Here is a 26967-nt window from a genome sequence, read left to right on the forward strand (position 1 = left end):
TGTGACTGCTCAAGCCAGTGGAGAGAACAGCAAATAGCCTCTCCCTGCATGCTTGAGTCGTGAGGTTGAGTTGTGTTTACACCATGACGCACCTTTACTGCACCTCTAAATTTAACCCCAGCTTGGTAGACCGTCAACCTCCACTTAACCCTTGTGTTGTCCTCCCGGGTTACATGATGGACAGATAATTGACATTTTCGTCCCTTTTTCAGACTTTTTTTTAGTTCTCACTAACACCACCTCACTGGTTTAATAGTACTTTTTGGAATTCATGGTCAAGAGCCCTTATTTATATGGAATCATACCTAATATTTGAGTTACAAAACAGAAATGATGAATTATTTTGACTAATAGTTAAGATCAGAGGAATGAAAGTGATCAATTGTATCTGCAAAGAGCGTTGTATGGAATCCAATCCATATTTTGTGGTAATTGGGTTAAAAAGAAACCCATATTTTAGATACGGAAATCTTTTCACAACCTTATCCGTCCTCATATCACTAACATCACCCATCATGGACATTCTCTGACATCCCAGCACATACTTTGGGTCGCGTTTCTTTTTTTATTGGGGATGTGGAGCACGTTTTTGTAGTGTTCCACGGACACAGACCAGTTAGAGCCATTAAATAGGACTTCTGCAGGATTGCACCTAAATTAAATAGATTATAAAACTCAGGTTTTCCCTTCTCAGGATAAATCAACTCAGAGTTCCGGGTAAGACAGAGTCTGTTAAACCTTTGTCCGGAAACGGGTCCTGATCAGTAGAAGTTCCCTGGAGACTGGTGACACATTGGCTCTGTACTGTGTCACCTATAAGCACGCCTTCATTTGACAGGAAAGGGGAGAGGATGACATTCAGCAAAGGAACGCAGGTTGGAGTTGAACCCTGGCCCGCTGCGTTGAGGGGAAAACCTCTATATATGGGCGCCTGCTCTACCAACTGAGCCATATGGGGGTCCAGCACGTCTGTTTTTAACATGTTTCTTTTTTCAATCATTTAACTTGTCTTTTTCCTTTTCACAAATTCGTATGGATCTCAATGCATCTCAAACAACAACATTGTTAGAGATGCTTAAATCACCACACGAGATTTCTCCCTAAAATTACGTTTTTTCCTGTCATTTTGGATTCACTATTTTGATTGTCCGTGCACGATTAAAAACTGTGCTCGAAGACTAAACAAAAAATAAAACTGGGACTTGTTTGTCTGTGAATCAAGTTAAATCCACCATGTCCGTCCGCGTATCATTGATTTTCAGCTGAGTAGGTTACAGAGGACATCCCATGAAGGTTTACTTTGAACCGCACTAAACGAAGTCTCTGTTATTCCAATACTCTGACTTGATACTGTTCTTTTGATTGATATCTTATCCTCTTTTTGAAAGTTTAGAAATCCCTGAAGGCTTTTTCCTCCAAACACCAACCTCCCCCATTCCTTTCTATTTCTGTCCGCAAATATCTGCCGACTCCACGATGACAGCAAAAACTCCTCCTGCTTAGTTAAGATATCTATCACAACACGTAACACGGGTGAAACAGCAGTTACCTAAAGCCCAGGCAGGGATCAGCCTTTGTTTTATTTGACCGAATATTATTGGAGAGGAGGTGATGGGACAAGGAAAACAGAGTGGATGTGAACAAATGTTGAGGGTGTGTGCAGGGTTGAGATTATGAAGGAATGCCAACGGTCCAGGCCAGTCTCCATCGCGGATCTTAAGAGGATTTTGTGCACAATTTTTAGCTCCAGACAATTTGAACATAGGCTCCATGATCAACAGTTAACAACATTAGCTGTCATCTATTTAAAGGGGTGTTCCACAGGTAGTATAGGCTGTTATTGATTTAAATTCACGCTCACCAGGACAAAAGCGGGTAAACTTTGACATTAATAAAACTATTCTTTTACATGGCAGATGTTGACAGAGACCCATACAGTAGTAGTCATATAAGTAATCAAGATTAAAACATAATATAGACTAAAGGTACTAAAAGTGGCCTCATGAGCCCTAACAAGAATATTTAAGGTATAAGTAACAGTACATATAAATTCCCTCTCAAAAAACATTATGTTAATCATATTGTAACCCTTTTCTTTTAAAGCTCATTTCGTACAGTTTGGTCAAACATTTCCACATTGAAACATCTGCTGTATTCAACCATCAGACATTTAATTAAAAAAGGGGAAGCTCTTTTTATCTTGTGGTAGTGGATGCAAGACATTAGCAAATGTAGCAATAGCTGTAATAAAAAAAAAGAGCTAAATATTAAAGTACAAAATATGTAGAATGGCAACTGTGTAGAATATTATATCTTTAAAGGACAGATGGATATCTGAATAAAATCACTGCATAAACATGGTGCAGCTAATTTAATCTATTGTACATAATGTGGATAATTTATATTATAAACAGTGTGTGTTAGATGCTGATGATATGTTGTGTACGTAAAGAAGAAACATTTACTCAACGTTTCAGGTATGCCCCCATTAAAAAGCAGATATTTATCGTGTGATTGGAATACTATTTTTGATGCTTGGATTTGTAATAAAAATGGCATTTAATTTGTCAAGGTGGAACTAATTTAAATCATATTTACATATATATATATACAGTATATATATGAGTGTGTGTGTGTGTAATGTATAACAGTCTTAGCTAACCATATATTTTATATGCATTAACCCGTTCTGCAAAGTAACTGCAGCTGTCAGATAAATGTAGTAAAATGTCAAATGTTTCCCTTGGACATGTGGTTAAATAGATGTTTAAGTCCCCACCTAACTAAGAACAAGCACCTCAAAATTTTAGTTAAGTACATAATCACATTTCACCACTGCCATTTCACCCCAATATTGTAATTTAACTTCACATGTACAGTATTGATAAAGCATATCCAAAGATACTTATTTTTGCTTGCACAATTTAGAGAGATGCTTCACTAATTAGCATTAAGCTTTGTATCAGAAGAAACCTGGTAGTATTCTCACATGCTTCCCTTCTTCATGTCACCCGAAAACCAGAGACCTTTGTATTGTGTGTCTGGAAAAAACCTTTTGATGACGCAAAAACCCTAATTTTGCATCTTCGGAGGCATTTTTGCCCAGAGGTAGTGACCTACAAGCCAAGCTATCTATTTTCTTTCACTGTCTATGATTTTCAGCAACACAATTTTACAACAATTATGTGTGCATTCAAACTACCACACACGTGTAGCACTGGGATACATAGGTACAGATCAGAGAATATGCAGGAAACTTTATCACATACTGTGCAAGCTTTGCCAGCTACGGAGACTAAATGTAGCTTCATATGGCGTTTTTATATGATGTCGTTAATATTTTAAATGTGCAACACCACTTGAGCCACGGTAAAACGTTTCTTACAAATTGTTGAAATGACAACAAAACAAACTGGAGTTGAGTGCCTAATTGTCTATGTCAGTAAATGGTAGGCGTAGCTTGGTTGTAGCAAGTGCATTCTGGGATTTGGTGTCTTTCACCCTCATGAGCCAAAAAAACATTTTCCGGCTTCTCTTGGTCTAGAAGGCACCAATTTTGAAAACAAAAAAAATCACATTTCTACTACAAAAGTGACCTTATTTAAAGATGTATTCATCTTTCCAACGGTGAATTGTCCCTTTAAGTAATCTTTCTGATTTCTGTGTGACTATATCATCAGATCTGTATATGATGTGATGATAAGTCAAATGAAGAAAATTCAGTCAGTTCTGCAGTTTCCACGTGAACGCAGCATATCTATAGGCTCCATGGATTAACTGCTGTCACGTGCTGCAATGCTCCAGCTTTACATCACACAACAGTATTAAATATAGGCTTTAGATCAAGAGTTGAAGGGACGTGATGTAAGGCTAAAGCTCCACTGCATCCACTGAAATGAAACCTTAACCTCAGTTTACAACCCTCTTTTTTACAGTCAAGTTTACACATCCACGAAGCTGTGTGGCCTACTGGTGTTAGGATCCGGACAGTTTAGATTTAAGTTGTTTTTTTATGAACAAGATTGAACTAGTGACTGTTTGGTATTGTCATCTGACGCACCCACGCATTCTTTACTAGACTCATCACTCCCACTTCCAGTGAGTATTTGCCATTTCCTGTACTTTAGACATTTTATATCAGGACTTCTGCCCTGATTTTTCTGTTGCCATTTAGGTTATGTTACGATTTAATCCACTTGTTATTATTTGTCATCTTGACTCTTTATTCCTTTACCAAGGCTTTAAATTTTACAAGAATCCAAACGCACAATATGAGGTCAGATGAAAAAAACAAACATTTTCTTTTATATGGGTTTAAATGATCTTTAAACAGTGCCTTCCTCCACTGTTTTTAAAGCACCCATGATGTAAATCATTATTTATATATTTGGAGGGAAAACACTGCTGTTGGGCTTGGCTATATTTGCTGAAAAATCCCATCAGCAAGGCCAAGACCTTTCCCTTAATCCACTGTTTTCAGCCACTCGCAGCCTGAACACCAGAGAGCACATGCCACTGCTCCCCCTCCCCTCTCAGCAGAGAATACACCCTCTCCTTTTGCTAAATGACTTAGCCCATGGGGGTGCATGCAGCAAACCCTGGGAAAGTGATTTAATTGCTCTGTAAGGGCAGTGGGAGCTCAAAGGCTACCTGTTACTGCAATACACCTGCCCACAGCCAAATCACTGACAGTCAGCCCTCTATGGTAGGCACTCGGGTCCATGTAAATTGGCCCTGCCAGTGGGAAGAATCATGGAAAGAAAAGAGCTGCAATTTACTGGCAGCCAGAACATGACGCTGTGCAATGTCCCTCCAGATTTACTGCCTCTCTCTCTTCTTTTTGTCTCTTTAGTGTGCTTGCTCCCGGTCCTATGAAGCAGTGTCCCACTTTAAAGCTGCAGGTGAAGCAATTGAATCATCAGGATTGCTCTTTTTCCTCATGTGTTACCATTTAGAAAGTCGCAAATGCAATGATCATTTGTAAGGTTTTGACTTCCCACTTAAAATAAAAAGCTATGATTCCTTCCGGACACCAATGCTTCCATACAGCACAGGACACACATACTTTACATTCTGTATTTAATCATTATCATCACATATTCTGATTATATTCTCAAGAAACATAATTTTTCACTAAAAAATCGCAAAGCAAAGCTTTTCAGAGATGAGCTTCACTCATTTCTGTTTACAAGTGACCACAGGACTGTGTCATCTGGTTTGCTGTGGAATGCTGCTCTCTTGTGGTCAGTCAACGTCTGCAACTCAACCAGTGCAACATCCCAATGAGATGTGGAAACAAAAACTGCCAGAAGAAGACGATATATCACACCTCATCTAGAGGAGTGTATCAATGTATGATAAACTATAATACCTAAGGTTAATACAAAGTTCATGGGGAACATTCCCTATTATGTTATCATGCCTTTATGCACTTTTCAATGGTTTCATTGGATGCACTTATCTTTCATAAAACAGTTAGTCTTGTTATTCCGTTTGCTTCTAAACTCATGTTCATGTGGGATTTTTGGTATGAAATGACTACAGTATTTTGTTCATTGCATGCTCTCAATAACTTGTCACCACAGCATCTCTCTTCCATTAAGTTCCACATACGTCGGAACTCGGAAGCCAAAGCTGGGAATGAATTCACATCCCAGTTTTTTTATTAACTCTAGCCATTGTAAGCAATGGCAGTTTATAAGAACGCGTTACGCTTATTTTTGTGCATACTGACGGTGTAAGATGTACCCAGATAGAAGACAAACATTGATGTGTGTACGACTAAATTTACAAATTACAAAATTTCCCCGTTGTGGGATGAATAAAGTATAATCTAACGACTGATTTAGTGAGACAAAAATGGGCTCATAAGTGTATGTTACTACAGCTTCCACTACTTTGATGCACAGAGCAGCCATGTTGGACTCTCGGTGGTTGTCCAAGTTCCGAGCTCGGATATCCAAGGTCAGGGGGCCTGTTTTCTACTACCTTGGAAAATCACACTTCCGATTACAGGAGAGCTCTAGCTCAATTAAAAGGGATTGTTAAACCATTTGCTAATGTCCATGAACATCTGGACAACTTAAACAAATAGAGTTGCAAAAACACACACACAGTTTCATATATTAATTACATATTAAAACTGAAATATATCCCTCTCTGACTTACTCAACTTCTAATTATGGATTGTTTAAATAAATGAACTGCATCACTGTGTTAATCATGAGACTACAGATAGAATCTTGATAAGATAAGAATTTGCAAAGAATCATTTTTGAAATATTAATTAAGGTAGGATCCAGACAGTTTGGTTTATTCATGGTGTTGATTGCAAGGAAAACCTTTGGTGAAACTAAATGATGTGTTTTTTTTTATTGCAGTCATCTGCTTTTTCAGAGAACTAAAACAAAATAGCAAAAAGCACCACCTATTGTGTGTATTACTGATATTGCTGTTTGTGCTATAACCTTGGACAGTCCAGTCATTCATTTACAGTAACAACTCTCTCCCACACTTAATTAGCCACTAATCTTTGCTCCACTGCAGACCAATTTGAGCTTGACTTTGAGGACTACTTGAAATACTGTTTGGATTCTGCACCCACATCACTTTTGTCATCGACAGCAGCCTTCTCCAGAATCTGAAAGGCAAGCGTCAACCCGGGCCCTGATCGGGAGTCTAGGCCACAATGCAGTCAAGTACAGCTCCTATTGGTTTATTGCTCTGTCATTTTTCACACAGAACTTCCTATCGAATTGACTAATTCAGACTACTGTACAACCTCCCTACAAATCAACTGGGTTCTTAAGAGTTAGGATTCAGGCAAGCCAGTGGCCTACCTGGGTGCAGTAAGATCAAGTGCCTTTTCAGTAGTGGCTTGCGATAGGGCTGGGTTATTGGAAGAAAATCAGATATCACGATATTCTTGACCAATACCTCGATATTCTGGGGTTGACAATTGGTTCTTTGACAAAATCACACTTAGATTTTAGTGGACATAATGTCTAAGTGGGGAAAATGCGTTTAATATAACAGCTAGAACAGTTCAGAAAATGACATCCCTTTACTGTAATTCAGCCTTTAAAAGCAGTCGATAACAATTATGTCATATCACGATATTAGGATATCCAAAATCTAAGACGATATCGCCTCAGATCACGATATCGATATAATATCGACATATTGCCCAGCCGTAGCATGCGATACTGCAAAATATGGTATCAATCCGTTAACAAGTAAATACAGGGCCAGTATCGCCAATACCAATAAAATACCGATACTTTTTAATAACTAATGTGGCTGGAGTATCAAATTACCAAATCTGAATGAAATTCCATTACCTTTAAGTGTTTTGTGATTTTACCTTTGGCTATTAGACAAACATTTTATTTAGATGCATCAGCATGAAATTGATGTATTGTGAACCCAAGTCTTTCAATGTGTCACCATTATATCATGCTTCATATACATTCATATATATATTATGTAAATGATTTTAAACAAGAATAAGGTGTAGGTAAATATTTGTTTTCATTTGAAGCACAATTATACTGTATATAAAAATAAAAACATTTTAGATGACTGTTTTTTTTTTAAAGTGGGCTAAATGTTCAGATTTAAGTCACATTAAGCCACTTTTCACTTTTATTAAAACAGATTTGGATCAAAATTCAATGCAAAGACAGGGTTTCCTTTTCAGATTGAAAATCCACAGCTGCAACACATATACAAATAGCCTAGGATTTATAAAAAAAAGAAAAAGTTAGTTGAATTTGTCGCTTTGTGTTGCACTCTAGAGCCCTGCATATGCTTGTATACATTTGTACATTTGTGTACAATTAATTTAGTTTATTTGAAAACAACAATAAGAAATAACAATATAAGAAAAGGATTCCAAACCCCCCAACACAGAAAAGGAAGTCAAAAAGTTTGGAATCTGGTGTTTTCGTTGTTGTGGTTGACAGAAGAGCATAAGTGACACACAGAGAACACTGGAAGATGACGGGACCTCAGTGAACCCTGCAGGATCTCAGTTGGTGGGCCCGGACACCCAATGCCCGTCCGTGTCCCTGGGACTGCAGATAATAGAACATTTGCTACAAACAACTGTAATATTGGCCTGATTATTAGCCTGACCAGTCCAGCTCTATTACCTTTGGTGTTTTCTCAGCACGCTGGGATTTATCTCAAAGGTCACCTTAACAACTTGGGTCTGTGATTCCAGCAACATAAAAGCTCACACACTAAAAGGACGAAAGACCAATTTGCTCTGAAAACTGTGATAACATGACGAAGTGAGTGTTCTCTGCATCATTTCTCACCCCAAAAGAAAGTGCGTAGGTATCAAAGCTCTGAACACATGCTCTCATGGGCATAACCTTTACCTCAGAGTCAAAACACTGACGTGTGGCCACCTGGCAAATGTACCGATACTGAGCTGAAATCAATGCAGGCTCTGCTTCATGATATCATGTGAAGCTTAAAAAATTATCCTGTTTTCACTGCCTTTCAATTGCAATTAATCTGCCTTTTGGGCATGAAGGAGCCTCCTGTCAGCGGCCAACAATACAATACAACAGTTAACAATAACTAATGAATTAACATAAGGGTCACTCCAATTCAGCTTGCTTGGTCCAAAATGACACTGACTGTTGCTCCACCATCCAATTATGAACCAGTAAATTGTTTGAGAGAATGGATTTTAAATTAATTCATTTAGAAATGATAACGAGTCTTTGTCAAATTCAAACAATAAACCCATGGTAATGAACTCCCTAATTTGCTCTTTTAGATGAGTGTGTGTTGGGTCTGGCCAGCACACTGAAACAGTTACAGAACACTTTATGTGATACAAGTAATTTAATAATTATGTACTGTATACTTTTTTATTGAACCCCAGTGTGGACTCGGAAAATTACAAATTACACTGTTCTTAGAACACACTACACACCAGGGACGTGCACGGACATTTGGAGGGGACATTACGCATTGGTTCTGTTCAAATCAATCACCGTTGATGAGCCAATACAAAGGGTTCATGATTTCCATTTGAGTGAAAAGGAACTTTGAAAGGAATGTTTATGTGAAAAAGTGATGAGTGGATAAAGACGCATGTGATATTATCCAAAATGTGACCTTTACTATGGCCACGTAGTAAACCTGTATGTGACTTGGCATGTGACCTAAACACATCCCACATGAAGTGCTTCTAAGTTTTTGAAAGACAGAGTGTGTACATCCGGCGGAAACACTCTCCAAGCCTCTGCAGAGCTTGTGAATTGACGCAGAATCTTTGATATAATCAATTGTATTAATCAGGAAACAGTGTCAAGCGGCTTCAGACACCACATCTGCAACAACTTTACCACACATGACTAACATTAGGCTACAATTTATTGAAATAAGTTCTTTACATTAGCCAATTGGGACATTAATGGATCATCTAATAACAAAATATGTACGGTGTATTGTTGTAATAATACAGCCAACACAGCAAAAAAATTGAATAAAGAAAAATAAAACAAAAGAAAAAATTATTTAGGGTCTTTCATTAAGCCAATCAGGGCAAATGGGCAGTTGCCCGGGCAACAATAGCCTGTACCTGTGAAAAAGTTCATATTTAAACCAATCAGTAGTCTGCAGGTTTTCACATCACCTTTTGGTATCGCCTCAGCTCGCTTGGACTCTACAACTACACATTTTCCCGTTGTCATGATTTACAGAGGTTAAGTAGCCCGCGAATTGAATTTTTTGCCTGTGAAAGACGTGTAACATTATCCACATAAATGATCAAACATTTATGAAATATCATTGGATGTAATTGTTTTTTCATAGAAAATGTCACAGACATATGCCAGTAAGTGAAGTGGGAACGTTATTTTGTGATGATTTAGGGATTTTTGGCACTTTTCAGTTAGAATTCGCCACGTTACAGACACAGGAAAGACTTTGCAGACTTTGCAGACATTCTCACGCCAAGTTCACTTTTTATACATCACAAAGTGTCAGTAAAAACCAGCGTACGCAAGCTTTTTGCTCGTACGCAACGTTTGTACATGAGGCCCCTGGAGTTTCAGTGAGTCACCCAGAGAAAAGCCAGCTCCCTTCCACTCACGCTGTCAATGACATAACAAAAAACATGTAGGAGCTGATGAAAGGGAAAGAGAGGTGGGTGACTCATTCATGTTCTCCCCTGTTAGACACACCGAACAAAGCATGTGAGCAGCTGATGAGCCAATATGCTGATACGTTGATGACACTGCATGAAGGACAACACAGTGACAAGCTGCTTGCATCAGGTGTTGGTGGGTGGCTGCTGAACACATGATGTCAGAGGGAAGAATGCCTGCTCAGGCCACACGGTAAGTGGCGTCGGCTGGACCAGAAAGGTCATTTATGTTAGTCATCATTATTCATAGTTAGAGCCCACACATAGAAATATCAGCCACTGACTCATGCTAGCTTCATGCTGCATACGAGTCGGCGTGAAGCCTGGACGTATACCTGTCAATATTCCGGGGGGGTGTGTCATTACAGATCTTAATTTTCTTAACGTGCAGAAGGTCTATTATATAATATTTCATGGATGTACACACATTCTGAATCCAACATACTACAGTATTCGTAAAGCAACACTGGCATTAGAGGTTGCATTGGCTAAATTTGTTTGGTTGTACGTGGTTTTATCACAAGGAGAGGCAAAGTTGTGCATTACAATGCAGACATGACCACAATTGGCACCAATCCGGCGCACTTACAAGAGCAATCAACTGAAGAAATGCCAGGTATAGTCTATTGGAGACTGGCACACAATTGCAAATGAGATCCTGCAGTATGACCGATCGTGGGACATTATTTAACCATCCATCTACAGACAGATACACAAAGCACCACCTACCCGTGCAAACAGGCCATCTCTCATATTAAAAAAAGCCCCACAGCAGATGCTGACAGACAGTCTACAACAAGCCGAACATCACCACGCAGGTGATCTCTCTCTCTCACACACACCGGAAAGCCGGAAAGGACACACACACTGTCGCACACACTCATCTTATGCACAACAATCAGTTCTATCATCACAATTCAGTCACTGCAAAGATTGAAAAAAAAATAGCCTCTTACCTTAAAGGTGCTCTAAGCAATGTTGAGTGACGTTACTTCTACTTGACGTTAAAAGTTTTAATGCAGAGCTGGAACATCACCAGTGGTCCATTCTTCTAAACCAGGTCCCTTTTCTGAATCCTCTCTTCAACGTTTTTTTCCTCATCGTGGATCTTCTCGTCATATCTCCTGCGTTGCCTTTCATTCTGCGCGCATGAGGCCTCAATGGGAATCATTGAGTGTACAAGCTGCCAAGCTGCTGGAGCTGGCACTTTGTCGTCCCCCGTTTCTCTCCCCTTTAATGTCTTCATGGCCTGTTGAATAAAGGCCTAAAATGACCCAAAAATTATATTAAATTAATCAAATTAAAATCATAACCATTATATCTGTTCTGGTTGTGTATTTTCTTCCGTTTCCTGTTTTTCTGGAAAAAACACGAAACTTCCTGCCTTTACTTCCTGCCTTGTGTTTTCCCACCTCTGTTGTGTCTAGTGTCGGATTATTGGATTGTTTGGGGTGTTTGTGAGTGGAGTCTGCCCCCCGTTGGTCCTGTGTTCCAGTTTTTAGTATTCCTGTTCTTTTGTTTATTCTGCATTCTGGAGGGATTTTGCCTGCTGCGTTCAGGACTACTTTAGTTTGATATGGACTTTATGTTATTAAACCCTCAAGCTCAACACTACCTGTCGGTCTCTGCAATTGTCTGAACCTTACAACAATCTCGCTATGATTTTACTGTGAAAGCAAAACATTTTGGCCTTTATAGTTGTTATGTCACTGTGTTACAGCACCATCCCCCAGTGTAAAAAACACGCATACAGTAGAATGGTAACATGTGGTGGCAGTAGCTCAGGGCTTGAGATTTGGGGGGGTTCTAGGGTTCTCCCCTGTAGGTACCACTGAGTGTGGACTGGTAGCTGGAGAAGTCCCCGTTTGCCTCATGGGCACCGACGTGGCATCGGACCCCAAACTTCTCAGGGTGCCTATGCCCCTCACTCTCCATCAATGCCTGTTTATGTGTCCTGTTTGAGCATGTGTGTGTATACTGTGGCTGTGTGATGTACAGAATAAACAGTGAAAATGAAATTCCCATTGAGGGACTAAGTATGCTTTCTTTATTTCTGAATTTAAAGTTAAATGTAAGCTAAAAGTGATAGAGAACATAACACTGTGAAATAAAAAGAGTGGTACTCCTCAACCTGCCCACACATTTCATCATTCATGATGTCCTCTGCACTACTTGGCAAGGTAACAGCTCTCTCACGCAGGTTCAACATGCAGCAGGCCTGAATGAATGGGAGGAGTACAGTCATAGTAGTGAGTCATGGTGCTGGGTGGTAGTGGGTCAGGTTGACGTATTTCTTCACCTCAGCTCGCTACTCATCAGTGCCCTTCAACATCCAAGCTGGGATCATTGATAAGCGGGGGGAAGATTAGGCAGTCTATAACTCAATATTGAGATGGGGAATTGTAAACATTAGTGGTCTATTATTGTTATTATAATTATTGAGGTTAAAGCAGCAATTTAATCTAGCTGGTTAAGGTGGCACTAACATAACTATTTTCAGTTGGTTACTTTAAAGCTCCTGCACACCCATAGCCTAACCCCAAAGGTATTTTTCTACACATTTTGCCTGATTTGACCTTTTATCACGACTGTGTGGGTGTGTACTGACTGGATTCGATTAATTTCTCTGTCACTCTCCGGTTAGTTTTGTTTCAGAACAATGTGCAACTTTGTCATTTGTATTGGTATGTAGACTTGGGGGACCTTACATAAACCTCCTCATTGCACGACTCCCTCCTGACCAGGTTTGATCAGGCACTAACTGCAAACACCTATGTGGTCGTTTAGTAAGATAAGATACTTTATTGTCCCGAGGAAGAACCATTGCTTGGACAATTGTGCTACATAGCTGTAATAAACTTAGTTGAAGTAAAAGTGTAAAGAAGAATTAGTTGAGTAAATCTACTTGGTTGCTTTTCACAACTGTTTCATACATATCTCTCTGTAGAAAAAATCACAAAAATACGGGTGACGAGATAGCCCAAACAGCACCAGACTGACAAATTTCCCCTGCAAATGAGACTTACATTCTGATCTGCCGACATGCAGTCTAGAAAGACTGGCTTACACCCAACAAAACACAATCTAGTGTTTGGGAAGATTATTTAGCAATTAACCAGCAGTTGCCATCTGGCTTGAGTGTGTGCAGCACCCTGGGTTCAACCTGCTGTGTTCTGAGAACATATTCAGCTAATATGATCACAGGATTTATCTAGTACATCTATGAGTATATAGTTTTATTGTAAAATGGACCATTATGCTTACTAGTGCAGTGCAGACTCACTGGCTAAGAAGCGTGTCCCAAACAATTTTCCTGTTATTGAAGCACCTAAAAAAGCATTCACCCCCTTGAGAGGTTAATTTAGTCAGTTTTACAATATTGACTCAAAGGGGACTTATTGTGTGTAGAGCAAAACAATCTTTAAAGTCAAAGTGAAAGCAGATCTCTTCAAAGTGATCTACATCAGTTTGTGCTCAGTGTTTCGTTACAAAGCCAGAACACATTGGCACATCTTCCCCCTTTTTCTTTTGCAGTGCATCCGTCACTTTTCCTGCTCTCTCATGGACTAGCTCTTCTTTCTTTTTCCTCTCTTAACTCACCTCTACATCTCATTTGTACATCACCCAGCTCCTCCTGTTCTACGGGGTGACTATGCAGTTTTTGCTCTCTCGTTGACATGCAAAGTTGTGCTTTCAGACGGAGAGGTGGGCGCACATATACGTGACAAATGAGTGCTGCCACCAGGAGTGCAAAAGAGACAGAGTCGGTTTTCTGTGAGTGTGTTTGTTAATGTTTGTGTGAGAGCTTGATGCCATTTTGGGTTCCCAGCCCATTGCACTAAAAATATCCCCCCATGAAGTTTAACTACTTGGTTAAATTGATGCCACCTGCAGAAATGACGTAGCAGGAGCATTGTGTCTAACGTAGAAACATCACTTTGACATTGGTCCGTAGAAATGCAGGATTATACACTTCCCATATGTTAACATACATGTACACAATATATGCATACTATAAATTTAATGATAATTAAAATAATTTAATAATACTATTGTGTTCTTATTTTACGGTTTGAATCTGCCTGCCTCTCTGGTTTTGCCCCAGTCGGTAGCCGGGTCGTGTCTTATGCCTGCTCTCTGGAATGCACGGCATCGCTGACATCCAACGTGTCTTAAGTAAGTTAACCAGATACAGTTAGTGGCCATTTTATTAGGTATACCTGATGCAATCCAGTACAAGTTCTACCATGAAGTCTATTTTTTATGATGTCTATTTTTTTGGACACTGTCATAAAGGTGTCAATTCAGTTCTAGGTTTGGTGTATTGAGGTCATAATTGGTGACGGTGTTGCACTGGACTGCATTGTATTGAGAGGTGTTTCTCATGTTCTGTCCAACTCATGTATGTAAATAGGGAGGACAAAAATAAAAACATTTCTGAAAGTAATTTAGTTCATAGCAAACCCTGGGTGAAAGTTGTTACATTTAGGGTTACAACAGAGCTTGGTTTCACTCATGCATAAAAAAAAAAATTGATTGGAAGATTGGAAATACTTTGGTGTGTGGCAAGTTAATTCATATAAAGTAACATTTATCCACAAACACATTTCTCTTGACGGGTTGCTCATTTCACATTCACGTCTTCAAACTCAGATTACAGCTGCAAATCAACGCTCAGCCATCAGCGGAAAAGTGCTCCTAATGGACTTCACTGCTCTATTCCTTTTACTGTCTATGGGCACAATAGAAACTTAATTAGATTAGATTAGATTCAACTTCATTGTCATTACACATGTACAGGTACAATGCAACTAAATTAGAGAGAGCCTCCGGGCTGCAGATTTTTAAAGCGCCGCCACACACACTCTGAAAAGGATTTGTGCAAATAGCAAGATTGAATACAAGACATAACAACATAATGCACAAGACTACACACGGTAAATGTGGATACACGAAGGGGGGGATGGGGGAGGGCATGTATGGTGTGGAGTGAGAGTTGTGTGTGTGTGTGTGTTTGTGTAATGTGAAGCCTCAGACTGTCCAAGTTGTTAGAAAGTTCAGTTTGTTTGGCCTTGCATGAGGAGATAAGACAATGCACAGGAATAGATAGCAGTCCAGCTGTAGTCTGTTGACCGGCTTGGGTGAAGGGGGGGTATAGATCACAATTTCAATCCAATTAAGGTTGATTCCGTGAAATTTGACCAAATCAATGTCCGTCAATCAATTCCACTCGTCCTCAGCGTCACACGTGCATCCAATTCATGAAGTGCCCTCTGCGCTTCCCCAGACCGGTCTGTTACGAGACAGTTCACTGATCTGGTCAGCCCTCAAATGTAAAACCTTCATCCTCTCAATCACTCCATGTAAGCACTCTTTAAGTTCCCCAGAAAGCTTGTGGTTAAATTTGCTGGCGGCTGTCTTACCAATTTTCTGATAGGTCAGGGAGACCCCAAGTCCGACGATCAGGAGTCCCACCAACAGAATTCCAGTTATCCAAATGACGTCTTCCACAGTGAGAACGTCCAGGCAGACCGCTTGCCACTTCTCCCAGGAATCACGAACGTAGCTGCAGGGAATGTCCCATTGGGGAAGATCAGCCCACCCGGTAAGGCATGCTTGGGTGAAAAAGTCTTGTCAATAGCGCTGAGTGACCAGTTAATCAATTCCATGTAGAATGTTCCAGGAAAACAGCAGGCAGGGAACCAAGAGAAAATTAGAAAAGGTTCCACACAAAAAGGTAGACAACTAGAAGAGGAGCCCAGCTAAGATGAGAGGGGAGAGGAGGAAAAACACCACCGCTCTCGCCAGAAGAGAGAAGAGTGGACAGGTGGATTGTGAAGTGACAAGTACAAAACCACCTTTTAACAAGACCTTATGTAACTGATTTTACAACATATTATTTATGACAATGTCACCAAAGACATAGATTATTCTAGATTTGATGGCAGAGCTATTGTATTGCATTGCATAAGATTGTACATGTGTACCCAATAAAGTGACCACTGAGTAAACCACTTTTCTCTGTTTCCTGCAAAGCAACCAATGTTCCTCTGAATATAGTACTTTGCTGACATGCAACCAGGTGTTTGCATGCTCTGATATCTCAGAGAACAAGCTGGGCCAGTGCCCTTGGATTATCTAAAGCTTATTCTACAGAGGTGGATGATTATTTGTACTACTGTTCATCTCATTCCACAGGAAAAAAAGCCTGTCCTGTGGACATTGAATAAAATGATAATACTGAAGGATATCTGCTCTGCACCCCATTTGACTCCACTTAACAGCTTTTGAGATTTAATCATCTCATCTCCATTGAATGGGCCCCAGTAGGGTGAGCTACGTTTAACCCTTTTCTTCGTAGTCAACCAGGCTCGTAGGATGTGATTGAATATGTCATTGTTAAAGCACTCTGGGGAAATTTGTGCCTGGTTTCCTGAAACATCCTACAATGCTAACACTGTCTTTAAAAGGAGCGAAGATTTTAAAAAGGAACATCTGTCTCCATCTCTGATCATTCAGGTCCAATTCTCTCTCTCTGTCAAGCCATAAGGACTTCTGTTATGGGCTGAAGTTATAGCTAAGGTCACACTAATTTGACAATGACAACACACGTTCCTTGCAGAGAAATACTGCAAGTAGGTTACTCTCCACTGCCTACTATATGATTGTGAAAAAAGTTTCAGACTGTGGCTAGGAAGAACACAGCATCAACAATGTTTCTAGTTCAGTGGAGCCTTCAGTTCTTTCTAAAGCTATAAGATAAATACACAGAAAGCCTGCAGCTTGGAATGAGGCCATGTGGTAGAATGTGAGCTAATTTATGGCTGCTGCAGGTTTATTACACTGTGCAAAGGGATATAAGGTTCAGCATGGAAAGCCTGTGGTCCCTCTGGAAGACTGGAGTGGCTCTTAAACCACAATGACACTTCATGCCTTCATTGCATTGCTCTCCAGTGGCGGTTCATTAATTTCAAATGAGCAAATCTGCCATCACTGTATTACATTGCATGAGTATTGCACAGTGATCAAAGTCGGGGTTGGTGGGGAAACTATGACGGTAAATATTGGACAAAACACGAGAGCTTGTAGAAGGAAAGTAATGTCCCCACAGATGACCTGCAGCTGCAGAAACTAGTGAGTGTTTAGAAGATTTAAAAGGCTATTTACTTAGAAGCCGACTGGCTAGCTCCACGACGCTTGCTTATTCCACCAAGCTTCCATGCTACACTAAATGAGCCGGACAATCACTCATCTGGCGACAGAAACCCTGCTCGCCGTGCTCTACTCGCTGAACGCTCCAAAGCCAAAGTCACACATTTCAGTTAATGAACGCAAAACACACAAGTTAATTTTCTTGCAAAGATGCAACAACGGAGCAAATATAGGGAAAATCCATGCTGCTAATTGACTATTTTTGATCTGTAGGTACGTGATTCATCATGTAGTCACCTGAGAGCTGCTCTTAAAGGTTCTTCCTTCACTTTAGGAGTGTGTCCATTTTAACTTTATCCTGAGTGAAGAACTATTCTAAACCTCAGGTGGTAAATTTTACTTGTAATTGTTAGAGGGCACAAGCGGCTGAAATGGGTTTCCTCAGTAGGGGGGCTGGCCTCTCCCTTAGAGATAGGGTGAGATAGGGTGAAAAGCTCAGCTCCTCCGCTGCTCCTTCACGTCGACAGGAGCCAGTTGAGGTGGTTCGGGCATCTGGGAAGGATGCCTCCTGGGAGCCTTCTAGGGAGGTGTTCCAGGCACGTTCAGCTGGTAAAAGGGGGGCCTCGGGGAAGACCCAGGACTAGGTGGAGAGATTATATCTCCAACCTGGCCTGGGAACGCCTCGGGATCCCCCAGTTAGAGCTGGTGGATGTGGCTTGGGAAAGGAAAGTTTTGGGGTCCCCAGCCGGGTTGAGACTTTGTGATTGGGCCTTGCTGTTGTGTAATGATTCTGATTGGTTAAGCCGGGAAGTGAAGGCCTCCAACAGTTGATTTTAGTTAGGTAGAGCATTGATTAAGAGTGAGGCAACCCTTTTTCTTCACCAAGATTGTAATGGAATTTGGCATGCAATAAATAGTACACATGCTAAGTACAACTGTAATTTGTAAGGAAATTAGACAAGGTTCTTTTCTTCTATTCAAGCTTTCACAAAAGGAATTTGAAAGTGGCTGAGTGTATAATGCTATCCTCCTAATAAATACATGAGCTTTATTAAATGAAGAGACTTTTATGAAGGCATGGAACTGTGAAGCGCTCTTTTGAAGAAACTTAAATATACAAAACTCCAGGCTTCCTGTTACTGCAACTTCAAGTGTGCATTGTGCGGTCAGTCAAAGCATTGTTCAAATATCCACTACACTATAAATGTTGATTTAAAAAAACATGTTCATAATACACCACAGTCATCACATCAAACAAGAGCCCATGCAGATGTTTGTAGCAAAAACTTTAACAGGTGCTGGAAACAAGAAACTGGACAAAGCTGTGGCGTCATTCCGAGCTGTTGGAGTCAGAGGAGTGTGAAATCAGAACGCCTCCTTTAAGTTGGAAACTGGAGTTAAATTGAGCTATTTGGAGGGCGAGGTGTGCTTAGACATTTAAAAGGATTTGTCTCTCCCACAAGCATCCTATAAATGAGAAGAACATTAGCCTTGCATATACAAACCAAAAATAAGAGCTCAACTTGGCAGCAGAGAACCACAGTGACACGACTGAAAACACCAAGGCTTCTTTAAATACGAAGACTATTTAAATCCGGTGCCAGTTTGGGAAACAGTGATGTGACACACAGTTTGAAGAGGGAAACCTCCTTATGTTCCTTTTATGATACTTTTGTCGCTTACCTCAACAAGAGAGAAAGAGAGTGAGCTATGAAAGAAGATGGGGGCATCAAACAAAGCGGTGAACCAGAGGATTAAAATGTTATTTTCTGATTGTTTCACAGCGGTTTTGATCTAAAGCACAGCTAAACACTCCTAAGCCTAGGGTGTTCGTAAGTGCTTCAGTGTTTCCCCTGCTCCAAGTCCCTTGTATGCTGTGAGGAGCTGCTGTGTTCTGAGTATATGTCAGTGTCAAACGCCATGACCCTGCGCAATTGTTATTGGCTGGGGGTTACACACTAGGTGGGGCCAGAAGGCTCTTTGCTGATGCCCATAAACGTCCTACACACAGACATACAAGAATAAAAAAGAAAATCAAGGCAGAGGACAGGGTGTCCACAGATACAGATACCGCCACACACGTATGGTGGATCATGAGTGATGATTGAGAGGGAAATACATTTTTATTATACATATATCTGTACTAATTATTTAAGAAAACACTGCATGTTACATATTCTTGATTTTTTTTTTCTTCAGAAAATCACAAATCACTAGCTGGTAATGGGAACATGAGAAGCATGTCTGATTAAGTGGGGCATGCATGTGAATGAACGGAAGTGGCGACGGTTGTTTCTGAGACTGAATGGAAAAACACAATGCAGGGATTGATCACTGCAAACCCTGCAACCACCTTTAATAATTCATCACATGGGACGTTATACACTCTGAATCCACTTTGCATTGACTCTGACATTATAAACATTTTTCCAAGAATGGTTGATATTTGCCAATCACAATACCTTTTGATTTATAAACTAATTCCACTTGATATGTTACAACGTTTCTTGCAAAAACTGAGAATTTCATCCTAAATCATCAAATTTTTTAGACAGATGAAATATCACAACATGATTTGACCCAATCCATTGGTATCATTAACTGACTTACTACTGTCGTTCTTGTCATATGTTCGATGATCTGTTTAACTTCAACAACTTACGTGATACACATGTACTTGTCAGTATTATATTGACAACATTGATTTTAGGTCAACATGCCAACCTTGAAAAAGTGTACTAACCCAAGGTTCGAAATGCTGCATGCTACTTATGTGTTGCAGGGCTGCAAACTCTTGTGAAATGAACTACACTTCTCACACTGTCCGACACACAACTGTTTTCTCACGTACTGCAAAAAAAAATTTACAAGTGATAATGTTACAGAGACAGATCGGCATATTCCACAGACAGTCACTGCGACCAAATGGCAAACTTCCAGGCCTGAAAAAAGTGTAGCCAATGCTGAAGTGCCTTAAAGCTGCATTCTATCTCAGTTCCAGCAGGGGGCAACTCCACTGGCTCCAAAAAGAAGTCTATTTCTGTACATGTCTATGGGGAAATGACCCTACTCCTCACTTGATTTGTTACCATAATGTCTGAACCACCCAAGGTAGACTGACCAGGAGCTGTAGAAGTCACAGGTCCATATGAAATCAACCTTATTTTAAGATAAAAATCCTCCCAGCCCTTGGGTTTAATGCTGGGGGATGGCTGATACAAGGATCATTAATGTATTACTGTGTACATAACCCAAACCCATGTTTTTTTTGATACCTTCATGCTGACGTGTCAATTTTATGGAAAATTATGATTAAAGTTAGAAGCACACATTGTTTTTGTTGTGTGTTTTCATTTATATTATTTTCTTAAATATTTAAATATAACAAATTGCAGTTTTTTTTAACAATTACCATATAATGAACCCCAGCGACTGAAATTTAACATCAAAAAGTATCATTACACAGGACACACATGACACACTTCTTCGTTTTGGATGTTAGTGCTCCTCTATTTTGCATGAATGTTTTTATGAGAAATTCACGATTTATTTTTCAAACGTTTCAAAACGTGCCTAACCAATCAGAACCGTACACAAATTTCAAGGGCCAATCACAGAGTCCCTGCTTTAAATCTGTTTCTCCCTTTGCTATCAGCTGTCGTTGCAGGCAAAGATTTCAACCCTCCACCCCCCCTTCCACCACCAGTCATCTACTCCAGCTGACCGGTCAGGAGCCCCCTTCGGTCTAGTCTTCGGGCTCCTTCATCGCCACCACCGGTGTCTAGAGTCCATCGGGGTGTTATGATCGTTCTCTACGAACTAGCAGTACAACGATGAAGTCTAATCTCCATTTCATTATGCTGTACAACAAACCTTTTTGCATATCTGCAAACATGTTTCTTCTGATTGAATCATCACTGTGTGCACCACATTGACTGCTGCTGTATAAGATATCAATTAATAATCAATTACTGTATATTTGAAAGGCAATTTTGTGTTTCTCTGTGTAATTTGGTGCTATTGAAAATAAAATGTACTCATGGATTTGTTCAAGGATTCCATTCTGCGTGTCTATCTATTTCCTTCACTTATTTTGTGATACACTGTAGTTGCTGTTCCTGGTCTAATTTTCTTTTGACTTTTGCTGTAACTATATTGTTGCCTGATTCTAAAGGCTTTTTTTAGTCCGTAACATAATTAAAACCGAACTAAAGATGACTGTACCAATAGCTTTTCCTATTTGTAGTCAAAACGTTGTCCCAATTTGTGATTAGAATTAGTATTTGCATCAGTCTCTTCTGTCATATCTTGCCACAGTTGTGTGGTGACCTGGATATCATTGTGTTTGTGGTTTTTGGTTTACTCCCCATGGTGGTGGTCTGAGGGGGGCATGGTCTGGGCTGCATGCCAGCTGGACCATCAGCTCTCCTGGGTTGTAGGCAAAGGTTGGGTGAGGCAGAGACACAATGTGTGTGTGTGTGTGTGTGTGTGTGTGTGTGAGAGAGAGAGAGGGGAAGGCCAGCAGACATCCCTAATTGATCCCCTCCACCCCAGTGCCCACTCTACCCCAGTTACATGCATGGCAGACCCAGAGGACAGAATGGGACGTCTGTATTTATGAAAGCAATCAAATACAGCTTGTGTTATGAAGTAACTGATAATGTGGAGCGAGCAGGTCATAGCAGCGGTCTGCTATTCAGAAATCACACACTATAGAATGTTGTAATTGACCAATCAGAATTGAGTATTTAACAATGCCATTCACGAATTTAACGTAAAAATTACAGCAACTTACTAGCAACAATTGGCAAGTTACTGTGAATTATTTTTACAGTAAAAGTACCATACTTCCATTTACAGTATTTTATGCATTCTTTGTAAAACACAAAACATTAAACACAACATAAGATAATCAAGTACAAATGCAGCAGTTTACTATTTACAGTGCTATAGTGGCTACACTGTGATTTTTTTTGAAGTAATGCTTTGACCACTGTGAAGTTGTAATGTAACTTAACAGCATTCTAATGTAAAAATCTTACACAGTAATGTTACTGTGAAATCTAAAGTAGATAACTGTTGATTTCACAGCCATTGTTTACAGTGTATAATAATAAAATGGAAGTGTCCAGGATGGTGGTGGTGGAGCTGATGATTTGGGTACATGACAAAGTATTCTAATAATGTAATAAACTGGCAAGACTTGAAGTCATTTTGGGATGCTCAGAGCCCTGCTGGGATGTAACCTGAGCTACTGCTGTTCAGTCCCAGGTGCAGGTTATGGCTGGTAAGGGTGAAGTCATTGTGGTATCCAAGGCCATGCATAGTATCATCATGCTCATCAACAGTTGCACAATGGTCTCAGCCTCTGTTTGTCACATGTTCATGTTTCAATAAAATGTGTGAAACAAGGCAGAGGTAGAAGTCCTTTTCTGTAAAGGAAGGACTGATTTCACAGCTTTGTGTCAGTCTAGATTCTTACACAGAGGTTTTTGATCATGTGTGACAGCCACTAGTGGTACTAAAAGAAAAGACAGAGGCTTGAAATAAATTTACGGACATATAAAATAGTTTAAAACAAGTTCCTAGAAAAACATATGCAGGAAAATGGTAAAACAGCTTTGCTCTTCTTCAGTCTCTCAGCCGCACCCTGCTCTGTTGCCTCTGTTCCTGAAGCTGCGACTCTCCACAACTTCCCCATCACAGCTCCCGAGGGTCTGCACTCTGTGGCTCCTCAGGGGAACACAAAAACATCCGCCAGCACCACAAACAATGTAGACTCTCCAACGCAGTCTCTTTCTCGTTCTAATTCTCAGTCTCAGTGGGGTTGGTCCATATTTGTCAACCTTTAATTTCGGGGGGTTTTAGGTGCCGCCTCTCCAATTCGGAATGCTGTGTGGTCAAGCCAGACCCTCCTCCCAGCGCTGTGGAGGCAGGTCTGGGAATGCTGAGGGTGATCCTTACACAGTGAAGGTAGAGAAGTATGACCAGCAAGGTTTACTTAAAGTAGCAAAAGTAAAACTACTGGTTCCTGACCAATGTATGATATTCCAAATTACATGATTATTGCTCATGCACAAGCAGCATTTGACTTGCAGCTGCTCACGGTGGAGCTATTTTAAAGGTCCCATGGCACGAAGATTTTCCTTATGAGGTTTTTTACCATTAATATGCGTTCCCCGACGCCTGCCTATTGCCCCCCCAGTGGCTAGAAGTGGTGATAGGTGTAAACCGAGCCCTGGGTATCCTGCTCTGCCTTTGAGAAAATGCTCAGATGGGCCGATAGGGAATCTTGCTCCTTATGGGTTACCCCCCCATTTTCCTCTTTGCCCATCCAGAGAATTTGGCTCACCCATGAGAGAGAGACATAATGGCTTTCAAACTAGCAAAGTGGCAGCCCCCCCCCCCCCCCCCCCCCCCCCCCCCCCCCCCCCCCCCCCCTTCCTCAAAAGCTACAGACTCAGAAGTGGCACGTCCTATGGTAAGCGCATTGTGGGACTGGCTCTGGTGGCTTTAGTTCTGCACCAAGGCTGAATTTTGGGAAAGAGACTTCAGATACCCTATTGGGGGTTCAATAAGGTCTATATAAAAGCATTCAACGAGGACCATGTAATGGGACCTTTGACAATTTTACATAGAGTTAGGTTCTGTAGTTTGTTACAGTGATTCCCAAGCTGAGCGTCGGGCCCCTCAAAAGAGGGTTAATATGATAGGGAAGAAGGAGAAATAAAGTTGTAATACAAATATTTATAATATTGTTTGGACTTTTTTGTAATATCTGTTTTAACGTGAAATATTTGATCATTTTACATCTTCAGCCACAACAACTCACTCAAATTGAACTGAGGAGTTTAGAGAGGAAATGTCTCTTTGGTGGAACTGCTAACAATTGATAGAGTTCTGACACATGACAATGGGCCCCGAGTAGACATTGCTTTTTTGTAAAAAGATCACAAATCACAAATTGGGTTGGGAACTACTGGTCTAATTTTTAATAATGCATTATATTTTATAAACTAAGGAAATACTTTTTTTCAGTGTAAAATAAATAGCGAAACAAATAGCAAAAAGAAACACATTTCCCTCTGAAACATAGTGGGCTTGAAATTGTACTTCAGTACAAATTCTTGTAAATTTATTATTATCTACTGTCTATAAATCTAGATTTTTTAGAATGACTGCTTATCAGAAAGTGGGTTTGAAAGAGAGTTTTGTCTCTCTCAACCACCTCAGCACCATCAAAGTGTTGAGCTCACACACCTGTAGCTGTTGTGCGTCATGAAGCTGCTGTGCCTCTGAGTTGACAGGAACAATCTTTTGAGACCATTTGCTGGTTTTGAAACTCTAAAGTCAATCATTTAAAAAAATAACATTGAGTTGAAAACACCTTTTCAAGCAGTTCTGGGTAATGTAATGGGTAGCCGACCCTCACATTGCTGGTTAATCATCAGTGCCTGTACACAGACCCACGTCTGTTCTCTGAATCAGGCTCTACACAACCTCCTACCACCTGCTGACATGCTCTTATTATGGTTAAGTCCAACAAATACATTCACATCTTTTTTGCAATCCTTCTTTTGAATTCTACTTTACTGTACTGTAAAGTACATTCATTTAGTCGACACTTTTATCCAAAGCAACTTACAATAGGTGCATTCAACCATATGAATACCACCCGAACACTGCAACAATCATGCAAGTACATCAGCGTCAGTAAATATGAACTGCTTCAAGTACTGCATTTAGAAAAAGACTTGACACACTGATTTATTCATTTCAGCAACAACCAATTGCCACATTTAAAAAAAAAGATTACAAATTCTCTAAAACGTCATGATGATGTTAAACACTGGTATAGTAAATGTTTCCCTTGTTAAATGAAATGGCAATCCAGCTTGCTAAGTTGTAAATTACCCCTGATTTCCCCGTTGTACTTCATAGTAATTGCAATGGACTGCAGTAGGAATGCTAGAAAGGTAATGCTGCATGGGACATCAGCAACAGGTATTAATTAAATGCACGACTTAAGTGTTTAATCAATGATGGGTCAATGGTCCAAATGGTTGCTTATTAGTTTTTTTTTATCAATTAGCAAATGGACTGTTGTTTGTTTTAGCTCCATTCACCACAGAACAAACTTGTTCTACTGAGACTGAGAAGATACAAGAAACGGAAAGACTGAATTTCATCCATATGACGGCAGTTGAGTTTCATTACTACAGCATACACCTATATTTTTTGCGACAAAATGTTTTTATTTAGTTACACAGAGTCCCAGGACCAAAAAACACAGAGAGGAAAGACAGGAAGGAGAGAGACATAACGAACAGTAAATATGATGTCTGCGGCTAACAAGTAAGACATGCAGAAACAGACACACACAAATAGACACATAAACAAAAAAAACAATAAGACATTGACAGACATGAGACATAAGGGACCAAACACATGAACAATAGTAAGAAGGCTGCAGCAAAAGTCTACAGCATGGATTTCAGGGATTTAGCAATGCTGAGCCAAGTATCCAAAGTCTTTTCTGATACTCCATTTAAGCACGCTGTAGAGAGCTCTATATATACGACATCCAAGAACAAGAACAAGTCACAAGGTGGTTTCCACTGGGTTGCAATTATTCCCTTAGCAGCTGTAAGTCCTGCTGAAGGGCTGACATATCATTCAGAATCAAAAAACTATTCCAAATGCATTTTAGTCAGTGGCCATGATCAATTGTTAACGAGTCACACCTGGCTCATTATCCTTACATCACCAGGGAGATACAAAAACCTCATTGTGAGTGTGCTGGGGTCTGGGGTAGATCACAGAACACAAGGGAAGCTGGATTTGAAATTACTATTTGCATTTCACACAGCTCTTTTGAAAGCAGTGCTCGGTATGACTGGGAGCTGCGAGACATGGCTGGTCTCCAATCACAACGGTGGCCTGAATGGCTGTTGGGCTTCAGGTGACGTGTCTTCCGCTGCATGTGTGGCTCGTGATATCCATGTCAGAGTTTTTGACATGCTGGAGCTTGACATGCCAGACTCTACTGGCTGTGTCTTGTAGAAGAGACAACATGAAGGGCTTACAGCCTTTGTGAGATAGAGGAGAGCGAGAGATTGAGGTATCCCCGGAAAAGAGAGGCAGAGTGTGACAGAGAGTGAGAGCAGACAGCTTGTACCTGAATGTTTGCCTCGAAATGCTACTTTATATTAAAGCGCCCACATTATGCTGATTTTCAGGATCATAATTGTACTTTGAGGTTGTACCAGAGTAGGTTGTTGTACTGCACATTGCTGCAGATCCTCTTTTCACCCTGTGTGTTTGGGTCTCTGTTTTAGACATTTCACTTCTAGACTATCTTTGTTGGGAGTCGCACACGTGCAGTAGCTAGGAAGGATCACATCAGCTAGATAACTTTTTTTCAAGACTTTTTTGGTGGCTTTTCCCTTTTATTGACAGAGATAGAGAGAGATGGGGGATGACACGCAGCAATAAGTCGCAGGCCGGACTTGAACCTGGAGTACTGACCCAATACACAAGTTAGCATTTCGCCAAGAACACTTAAAGTACCCGGATGTGATCTCGACACGCCCATTTTACCGAGGATACATCGGATGGTGACTTGTGTGAACTTGGCCGGGCCGGTA

The 26967-nt window shown here is 40.4% G+C and overlaps 1 long non-coding RNA gene across 1 annotated transcript in view; it reads left to right on the forward strand.

Moving 5' to 3' along the window:
- The window catches only part of LOC117955287, a 15019-nt gene extending 10565 nt beyond the window's left edge, over positions 1–4454 (forward strand). The window contains exons 2-3 of the long non-coding RNA XR_004659004.1: positions 3454–3455; positions 4444–4454. This is a non-coding gene — a long non-coding RNA (uncharacterized LOC117955287). The remainder of the gene's footprint in view (positions 1–3453; positions 3456–4443) is intronic.
- Positions 4455–26967: the final 22513 nt, after the last annotated feature.

This window comes from Etheostoma cragini, chromosome 13, assembly GCF_013103735.1.
Source record: "Etheostoma cragini isolate CJK2018 chromosome 13, CSU_Ecrag_1.0, whole genome shotgun sequence".
NCBI classification, from domain to species: domain Eukaryota; kingdom Metazoa; phylum Chordata; class Actinopteri; order Perciformes; family Percidae; genus Etheostoma; species Etheostoma cragini.